The 10,618-nt window shown below is 42.8% G+C and overlaps 1 non-coding gene across 1 annotated transcript; it reads right to left on the bottom strand.

The window, feature by feature from the left end:
* Positions 1-4,283: 4,283 nt before the first annotated feature.
* LOC120252643 lies at positions 4,284-4,390 on the bottom strand. Its single transcript, XR_005534100.1, has one exon. It is a non-coding gene; the product is annotated as a small nucleolar RNA R71 (small nucleolar RNA).
* Positions 4,391-10,618: the final 6,228 nt, after the last annotated feature.

Genomic DNA, 10,618 nt, shown 5'->3' with positions numbered 1-10,618 from the left:
TTCATTGCTTTTACATTCTATTTATTTGATTGTACTTAGCTCCATGGAGAGCTAAACCCCTAGTGTCTACTTGGGTATTTGTGAACTCTATGATGTTTTCATTTCTTTGAATCTCTTTATTATGCTTTCAATTAATTGATGTTTATTGTGAGTTCCAACCTTGAATGCTTGATTGTATAAACATTTCCCCTAGAGTGACACTAGGGTTGAAAGTTCTTGTTGGTAACCTTGTGAGTGAGTGACACACCACGAACGTTAGACAGAGCTAGGTTGGAGAGGGTTGAGAGGGTGAGTCGAGAGGTACAGGATTGTCCCCTTTCCCCTCCGACGTGATAGATTCTACCTCCGTTCCTTGAGTTCTTTGTGGCCATAATAGAGTGAATGGTCTAAGGGATGACCCTCCGCTTGTTTCTTAGTTTCACGTGCAACGGAGTGAAGCGTTGAGGTGATTTTAGTATCTACGGCTTAATTGTGGTTAGGGACCTTCCACCTGGACCAAAGGGTTAGGTCTATAATTAGGAAGAGATTTATCACTTGGAATCCCTAGAGCTCTTTACAACTCTATTCGAGTGCGAGGTTGAGAGGTTATCTAATCTCTCCTCCGGGACATGTATAGAGTTAGGCATAGTTGACCATAGATTTGGGACTATGTAATTAAGGATTTGCACGACTCACCATTGCATCGATTAGGAAGCATAATAGAGGGTTCTTACACTTGAAACAATTATCCCGGGCGGAGCATTATCCGAGTACCCCATCTTTATCGATTGCCTTACTTCCTTCTTTACTCGTGCTCTCTTATTTGTTGCTTTTACTTTTGAGAATTGAATCATTGTCACACTTGTCACTATTGATCTTTCACATAGCTAAGAAGCGGATTAAGTGTTTTTATTCCCTACTCCCTGTGGATTCGATACCCGCTCATCCGGGATTATTACTTCGATAAACCCGTGCACTTGCGGGATATACGCAATGGGACCTTGTCAGCGACTGTCGATGCTCAAGTTCGGATAGACTTGATTCCTAGACTTGAGTGCACTTGGAGAGGTTTAACTCACTGATGATATGGTCGATGAGGTTGACGAGCTACTGTTAGTGGACAACTGGAGGAGATTATTGTCTATGCATGAGCCAGCTATCCGTATGTTGATGTTGTAGGTATTATCGTCTTTCAAGTTTGACCGATCTTACAATAGTTTTGATTGCGACAATGCCATATAGTTCAGAGCATTCGGATATCACTATAACACGAGTGTCACACAGTTTTCTATCAGGCTAGACTGTATGACGAGTCATTTATCGGAACCGAGGAGTTTGATCAGTTACTAACTGATTATCCTGGTAGTCTTACTCCTCAGAGAGCATACAGGATGCTGTGTGGACAAGGGGAGTATGAGCCAGGGCTCTCGAAGATGACATGCCTTTCTCGACCTGCTTATCGATACATTTACACCATCCTAACCAGATTAGTGAATAGCCGCGCATGACAGTATTGGAGTTTTAAGCAAACAGGAGCTTCTGTACTTATACTCTTTGGTACAGAACGAGCCGTTGCATCTGGGGCACATTTTGCTCGAGTATTTAAGACACCAAGGACAGTATGCCCGGATCAGCTTCTTCTTCTCTGGTCCCTACATCACCATTCTCATCATCAGGATTGGTCTACTAGACGCTATCAGAGGGACGGAAAAGATGAACGTACCTACTCCCCGGGTTAAGAGACGATGAGACAAATGAGGATGGTTGATAAGTGCTTGTGCGGTATGAATGCAAAGCATTTTTTTCCTTATGTTAAGCATTACTTTTCTCGGGTTTTTACACTAATATGTGTGTTTTTATGTTACTTTTATGCAGGTAGGGTTGTGAGGCCGATTATGAAGGAAAGAAGCCAATGTGGATCATAATGCACCGATTTTTGGAGGAAATCTTGCTAAGGTTCAAACGCGAAGACATAGGTCGGGTGTGAGATGCTAGAGTGTGTGCCAACCTCCTCATATTTGAGTGAGCATAACCATTTGGAGGGGCACAAGGGCAGTCATACTCAAGCATTCTGACTTATGCATTTAGAACAAGATCTCCACCAACTTTTCCATCATTGAAGAAGCAAAGCAATCCACGACGTGAACGTGTGCCCATTTGCATTACCTCGATGAAAGTATAGATTCAGGAAGTATTTTAGGCCGGATACTGCAGCAGAGCACTGCAGCAACACCGAAAAAAGTATTGTAGCAGCACTGTTCATAGTCGGCCGAGAAAGCGTCAAAACAGAGAATCCACACGGGTGTGTGGAATTTCCACATGCCCGTGTGAAAAAAATCCACACGGGCGTCCACAGGGGCGTGTGGATCCCCAATTCCAGCCCTATTTAAAGTCGATTCAACCACGATTTCAGTATTCTTTTCTCCATCTTTTCACCAACTTGAGGGAGGGTTTCGGCTACGGTTTTGAGAGGTATTGGCTAGGGTTTTGGAGAGGTTCTACAGCTCCAACATCGTCATCTCTTTGGAAGAAAGTTGGTAGAGGAGCTTCCGTCGAGGCGTATCCTATACCGGACAAGGGGATCTTTGGACGACGAGTAGAGGACTTTCCACAAGACCATCAACATGACTATCGATTGGGTTTTCTATGGATTCATTGCTTTTACATTCTATTTATTTGATTGTACTTAGCTCCATGGAGAGCTAAACCCCTAGTGTCTACTTGGGTATTTGTGAACTCTATGATGTTTTCATTTCTTTGAATCTCTTTATTATGCTTTCAATTAATTGATGTTTATTGTGAGTTCCAACCTTGAATACTTGATTATGTGAATACTTTCCTAGAGTGACACTAGGGTTGAGAGTTCTTGTTGGTAACCTTGTGAGTGAGTGACACACCATGAGTGTTAGACAAAGCTAGGTTGGAGAGGGTTGAGAGGGTGAGTCGAGAGGTACAGGAGTGTCCCCTTTCCCCTCCGATGTGTTAGATTCTACCTCCGTTCCTCGAGTTCTTTGCGGCCATAATAGATTGAATGGTCTAAGGGATGACCTTCCGCTGGGGCTTAGTTGCGGGTGCAACGGAGTGAAGCGCAAAAGTGATCTTAGTATCTAGGGCTTAATTGTGGTTAGGGACCTTTCCACCGAACCAAAGGGTTAGGTCTACAATTAACAAGAAATTTATTACTTGGAATCCCTAGAACTTATTGCAATTCTATGCGAGTGCGAGGTTGAGAGGTTATTCAATTTCTCCTCCGGGACATGTATAGAGTTAGGCATAGTTGACCTTAGATTTGGGACTATGTAATTAAGGATTTCCACGACTCACTTGCATTGATTAGGAAGAATAATAGAGGGTTCTTGCACTTGAAATGATTGTCCTAGATGGAGCAATATCCGGGTACCCCATCTTTATCGATTGTCTTACCGTCTCCTTTACTTGTGCTCTCTTACTTGTTGTTTTTACTTTTGAGAATTGAATCATTGTCACACATATCACTATTCATCTTTCACATAGCTAAGAAGTGAATTAAGTGTTTTTATTCCCTACTCCCTGTGGATACGATACCCGCTCATCTGGGATTATTACTTCGACAAACCCGTGCACTTGCGGGATATACGCAAGGGGATCTTGTCATGTTTTTGGCGCCGTTGCCGGGGAGTGGACGTTTAGAGATACATTGCATTTTATTTTCTTAGCTATTTTACCATACATTCTATTTCATATCTTCTTATTCTATAATTGTTCTGATTTCTTTTTCTTTCTTTTTGGGCGCAGCTCCAGGTTATGACCAGAGGGAACCCCTCAATATTGATTGAAGGAGATCCTGAACTTGAACGTACACTTAGAATAAAAGGGAAAGAGCCTGTGCAAGAACAGTCTAATCTAGCTGATTTGGAAGTGAAGAATTTGAAAACATAGCAGAATAGAATGAGCAATAGCGGACATTATCCGATTATGCCAGACCTTCAGTGTTGGGGACACAATCGAGTATTGTGTGTCCCCCGATTACAGCTCAGAACTTCGAGTTGAAGTCAGCATTCATCCATATGTTACAGCAATCCACCCAGTTCAATAGTTTAGCCGATGAGGATCCAAACAGTCATATAGAGAGTTTTCTTGAGGTATGTGATATGCTGAAGATAAACGAGGTGACGGATGATGGCATCAAGTTGTGAGCCTTCCCATTTTCCTTAAAGGGGAGAGCAAAGCTGTGACTACACTCATTACCTAGAGCATCAATTACCACATAGGAGGAGATGGTAGAAGCTTTTCTTTCCCGTTATTTCCCTCCCTGAAAATCCACAAAGCTTAGGAATGAGATCTCATTCTTTGTTCAGTTGGAATTGGAGTCTCTATTTGAGATATGGGAAAGGTTCAAGGAGCTCCTGAGAAAGTGGCCGCAACACGAATTTCCAAAGTGGATGATTGTTCAGACCTTTTACAACTGTTTGAACCCGAGTACAAAGCAACTCTTAGATGCGGCAGTAGGAGGTACCTTAGGTAGCAAGACCCCCGATGAGGCCCATCAGTTAATTGAAGAAATGGGGTTAAACAGCTACCAATGCAATGCTAGGGAGAAGAAAAAGGTGGCCGGTCTCCATGAGATAGATGCAGTAACTTCATTGGCGGCTCAAGTGGAAAATTTGAGTAAGAAGTTAGATCTTCTAACTTCAAATAGAGTAGCGGCCGTGATAAATCATCCAAATTTCTCATGGAGCAATCAGGGTCCACCAAGGCCATGGGGCCACCGTGTTTCCAACCACAACAACAAGCCCCATATGTGGAAAACAAAGTTTCAGGTTTGGAAACCCGAATGAATGATTTGGAGAAGGCCTTGACTAGATTTGTGCAATATGCAAATACAAGGTTTGAATTAGTTGAGGCAACACTTCGCAATCACACCGCCTCTTTACATAACCTTGAAAATCAGGTGGGGCAAATTGCGAAGTCTCTCTTTGAAAGGCCACATGGAAGCTTGCCAAGTAATATAGAGACCAACCCTAGAGAGCAGGTGAAGGCGATCACTTTGAGAAGTGGTCGTGAGGTTGAAGGTAATCTTCCGAGTGAGATACCAAAAGAACATGCACCCGAGGTTATAGAGATCGAAGAGGGAACAAGCAAAGAGAAGGAGATGGCATCCCCACCTTTCAAGCCAAGAATCCCTTATCCCTCTATATTAAAGAATGACCAAGGGGATAAATAGTACAAGTAGTTTCTGAGTTTGTTTAAGCAAGTCTTACATCAATATTCCTTTTATTGAGGTATTGGCTCAAATACCTAATTATGCGAAGTTCTTGAAAGACTTGTTGATTAACAAGATGAAGTTGGAGGAGAGTACTTCGGTGATTCTAGATGCTTCATGCTCGGCGGTGTTGCAAAGGAATATGCTGAGCAAGAAGAAAGACCTGGGAAGCTTCATCATTCTGTGTAGCATTGGCAATATGGGTGAAGAAATGACATTGGCGGACTCAGGGGACCAGCATCAATGTCATGCCATACACCTTCTTTCGAAAGTTAGGTTTGGGTGAGCCTAGGCCCACTCGGATGACTTTGCAATTGGTAGACCGAACGGTGAGACATCCGAGGGGTATCATCGAAGATGCACTTGTCAAGGTGGACAAGTATATATTTCCTATAGACTTTGTGGTGCTAGATGTCGATGAGGATGCAGATGTACCCTTGATACTTGGGAGGCCATTCTTAAGGACCTCCAAGGCATTGATTGACATGGACGGCGGATAGCTAACTTTGAGAGTTGGAGATGATAAGCTCACATACCACCTTGCTAAAGCCATGTGGCATTCTCTTGATTTTGATGACACTTTATATTTTCTAGACACTACTGATGAGATTGTTGATGAATACATGCAGGAAATGTTCAATCCGGACCTGTACGAGGGTTTGTTCGACCAAGAGGATGATTATGAAGAAGTAATGATGCTTGGTTCAACGGAAAAAGTCTGATCTACCCTGAGGATCTTGAAGAAGGTGCTTCGGAAAATGAAGAGGGCTAGGAGACGCCACCGGAAACACTCCAAGGCTGTTAGAGACGTACATTAAATGAAAAAGTTGTATGAACCATTGGTAGGTGGCTCCAAGCCTGATAATACACCCACTATCTTCAAGAGATTGTGCTCATCATGCTTCCAAGTCATGGGTAAGAGGGCAACATTCATCTATGAGCCCCAGTGAGGTAAGACAAGGTACGTTAAGCTTAGTGAAGTTAAACAAGCACTTCTTAGGAGCCAACCCAAGCGTTTCCTGTTTTTTTTAGTCGAATAATGTAGTATTTTGCATGTATAAATTGTTGAGTGTTGGTGTCTTGATTTTTAGATGCTTGTGCTATGATTTTATTTGAGGTTTTGAGTATTCATCGTGTGTTTTCATGTGGATTTGGCGATGTTGGGTCGTTTGAGCTTTATTTCATGTTTTTCACTAGTAAAACTTGCATAATAAGGCAGGCTCTGACTATGTAAACATGTTCAGAAATTTCCTACAGACCCTGTAGGTTTTTCTAAGGCAGCCAAGGAAAATGCACGGGCGTGTGGTATTTCCACATGCCCGTGGACTTACACTGCGAGCTCATCTAGAGAAGGCGCAGGGGAGTGCGGCTACCCTTGTGAATGACCAATCAAATATCGCACGCCCATGGGTAATTTCCGCACGGGCGTGTGATTTTCTGCAGAGTTTGGCAGATTATCCCGAGAGCACACAGGGGCGTGAACTCGTCCCTGTGGGCGATCGTGTAAACTTCGCACGGGCGTGGATAATTTCTGCATGCCCGTGCGAATCTCTGCAGAGGAGCTCTCTCCATCCCGAGATGGCATAGGGGCGTGCGTTTGCTCCTGCAAAGTGGACCTGTGAATGTCCACGCCCGTGTGACATTTCCGCATGGGTGTGCGGAACACTTAGGAATCTTTCTCGGATGTCTTGAGAAGCCACAGGGGCATGCGGCAGCCCCTGTGGGTCAGGTACACGGGCGTGGGTATTTTCCACACACCCGTGCGAGAGCATTCAGAGTCGAAAGGGCGTTTTCTGGAGAGCGCACAGGGGCGTGCACTTGCCCCTGTGCAGTTTTCCTGTGGAGACGCACGGGCGTGTGTAATTTCCGCATGGCCGTGGGAATGCGCAGAGAGATTCCACCCCGGCGAAGGCTAAGACCCCAGGATAGCCGGGTACCCTTTCAGGAGCCTAGGATCGTATTGAGAGGCTCGAGAGCACCATGGGCATATTGCGGTCTGAGATCATCGAGATGCGGGCGATACAGTCAGCCCAGTATACCGATCTTATGTCCTATTTCGATTTCCTACGACAACTATTGAGATGTAGACCCTCAGCTCCTCCAGCATCTTCCTCATCACCTATACCAGCACCGGTGGACCCACCATGTACTTCCTCACCACCACTAGCAGCAGAGGACCCAGAGCACGACACCGACATTTGATTTTTATTTACATTTCTTTACTTTTATGCATTTTATTTTGGACTTGTTCACTCAGAAAGGACTCCCCTTCTGAGTTCATTTTCATTTTGCATCTCGAGTTGTATTCCTTGTTCTATCTTTTATATACTCGAGTTATTTTATTTTATTAAGTTTCACTGAACCCCCTGATGTATGTGTGCAGATGGTCTTGTCATCTTTGGAATTGAGACTTTGTCATGGGCACGGCCAAAGTGCTTCTGCACTTGGCCATGTGAGCTTCACAACCTGCTGGAACACTACTCCCAAGGAGTTAGCTTCATCAAACGCGACACTAGGAATCAGGGGAGTATTATTTTGATTGCTTCTCCCACATATATTCTTGATTGATATACATTTTGAATGAGTTTGCATGTGTACATTGAGGACAATGTACAACTTAAGTGTGGGGGGGAGTTTCATAGGGCACACATCTTTTCTATTCTTCTTGATTGATATACATCCTCACATAGCCAATGGCGGTTCACCTTAGTTGCATTGATTGCATTCTTGAGTTTAGAAGAATTTTCAACATTGAATGTCTTCATGCTCTAGTTTTATTTGAATTTCTAGGAATTTTTGCCCGATTTACATTCATTGCACTACTCACTCTTTAAACTCTTTTGGAAACTCATGTTTGATGTTAAAGGGACTAGTTGTAGTTGTTTCTTGTGTTAAATTCTAAAATAAAAAATAAAAATAAAAATAAAAATAAAAATAAAAAATAAAAAATAAAAAAAAGAAACAAAATAGTTTTCTTGTTTATTTTGAATTTTGGGTGGAAAGAGCTACCACCTATGAAGTATGAAGTTACTCTCATAAGTCAGATACTAGTTACGCCGTAATGAGAGAAAGAGCTATCTCATAGGATGAGTGAAAGCTACCACTCTGATAGAAAGAGCTACCACCTCGAAAGTGTGAAAGCCACCTTAGCGGCCGCTTGGGAAAGGGCTACCTTAGAGAATGTGTGAAGCTACTACCATCTTTGAAATTGGTGTTGTTTTCTTGTTGTAGATAAATAAGTTGCTTGTACTTAGAGCCTTGAGGAGTATACTCTTGGTTGACTTGAGTGAGTCCACACACTTTCACAATTTCAGGTTTGTTGTCCTTTTTAATTCAAGTTTTTAGCTAGAGCTTCGATTTTCTATGTTTAGTGTTGAAATTTCCCTTACTTCTAGAATGCTCTCTTTGCATACTTTGGTAAACCTAAGGCCATGAACTTCCAATATTTCCTTCATCTATGCACAAAATGTTTAATTTTTGCTTGAGGACAAGCAAAAGCTTAAGTGCAGAGGAGTTTGATAAGTGCTTTTACGATATGAATGCGAAGCATTCTTTCCTTATGTTAAGTATTACTTTTCTCAGGTTTTTACACTAATATGTGTGTTTTTAGGTTACTTTTATGTAGGTAGGGTTGTGAGGTCGATTATGAAGGAAAGAAGCCAATGTGGATCTTAATGCACAGATTTTTGGAGGAAATCTTGCTAAGGTTCAAACGCGAAGACATAGGTTGTGTGTGAGATGCTAGAGTGTGTGCCAACCTCCTCATATTTGAGTGAGCATAACCATTTGGAGGGGCACAAGGGTAGTCATACTCAAGCATTCTGACTTATGCATATAGAACAAGATCTCCACCAACTTTTCCATCATTGAAGAAGCAAAGCGACCCACGACGTGAACGTGTGCCCGTTTGCGTTACCTCAATGAAAGTATAGATTCGGGAAGTATTTCAGGCCGGATACTGCAGCAGAGCACTGCAGCAACACCGAAAAAAGTATTGTAGCAGCACTGTTCATAGGCGGCCGAGAAAGCTGCAGAACAGAGAATCCACAGGGCATCCACAGGGCCGTGTGGATCCCCAATTCCAGCCTTATTTAAAGCCGATTCAGCCCCGATTTCAGTATTCTTTTCTTCATCTTTTCCCCAACTTGAGAGGGGGTTTCGGCTAGGGTTTTGAGGGGTATTGGCTAGGGTTTTGGACAGGTTGTATAGCTCCGACATCATCATCTCTTTGGAAGAATGTTGGTAGGGAAGCTTCCATCGAGGCGTATCCTATACCAGACAAGGGGATCTTTGGACGACGAGTTGAGGATTTTCCACAAGACCATCGACACGACTATTGAGGGGGTTTTCTATGCAGTTATTTCTTTTATATTTCTATTTCTTTTATTGTACTTAGCTCCAATGAGAGCTAAACCCCTAGTGGGTACTTGGGTATTTGTGAACCCTAGGATGTATTCATTTCTTTGAATCTCTTTATTATGCTTTCAATTAATTGATGTTTATTGTGAGTTCCAACCTTGAATACTTGATTGTGTGAATACTCTCCTAGAGTGACACTAGGGCTAAGAGTTCTTGTTGGTAACCTTGTGAGTGAGTGACACACCACGAGTGTTAGACAAAGCTAGGTTGGAGAGGGTTGAGTGGTGAGTCGAGATGTACAAGAGCATCCTATTTCCCCTCCGACGTGATAGATTCTACCTCCGTTCCTTGAGTTCTTTGCGGCCATAATAGAGTGAATGGTTTAAGGGATGACCCTCCGCTGGTTTCTTAGTTTCACGTGCAACGGAGTGAACCGTTGAGGTGATTTTAGTATCTACGGCTTAATTGTGGTTAGGGACCTTCCACCTGGACCAAAGGGTTAGGTATACAATTATGAAGAGATTTATCACTTGGAATCCCTAGTACTTATTGCAATTTTATGCGAGTACCAGATTGAGAGGTTGTTCAATCTCTCCTCCAGGACATGTATAGAGTTGGCATAGTTGACCTTAGATTTGGGACTATGTAATTAAGGATTTCCATGACTCACTTGTATTGATTAGGAAGAATAATAGAGGGTTCTCGCACTTGAAATGATTGTCCTAGGTGGAGCAATATCCGGGTACCACATCTTTATCGATTGTCTTACCGTCTCCTTTACTTGTGCTCTCTTACTTGTTGTTTTTACTTTTGAGAATTGAATCATTGTCACATATATCACTATTCATCTTTCACATAGCTAAGAAGCGAATTAAGTGTTTTTATTCCCTACACCCTATGGATACGATACCCGCTCATCCGGGATTATTATTTCGACAAACCCGTGCACTTGTGGGATATACTCAAGGGGATCTTGTCAATAGTACATAGGTACCAGCTGGGAGTTCATGTATTGATCATAGCGCATCAGAGCCAGTC

The sequence above is a fragment of the Dioscorea cayenensis genome, chromosome 21 (assembly GCF_009730915.1).
Source record: "Dioscorea cayenensis subsp. rotundata cultivar TDr96_F1 chromosome 21, TDr96_F1_v2_PseudoChromosome.rev07_lg8_w22 25.fasta, whole genome shotgun sequence".
In the NCBI taxonomy this organism is placed as follows: Eukaryota; Viridiplantae; Streptophyta; class Magnoliopsida; order Dioscoreales; family Dioscoreaceae; genus Dioscorea; species Dioscorea cayenensis.
This window is presented reverse-complemented; position numbering and strand designations above follow the sequence as displayed.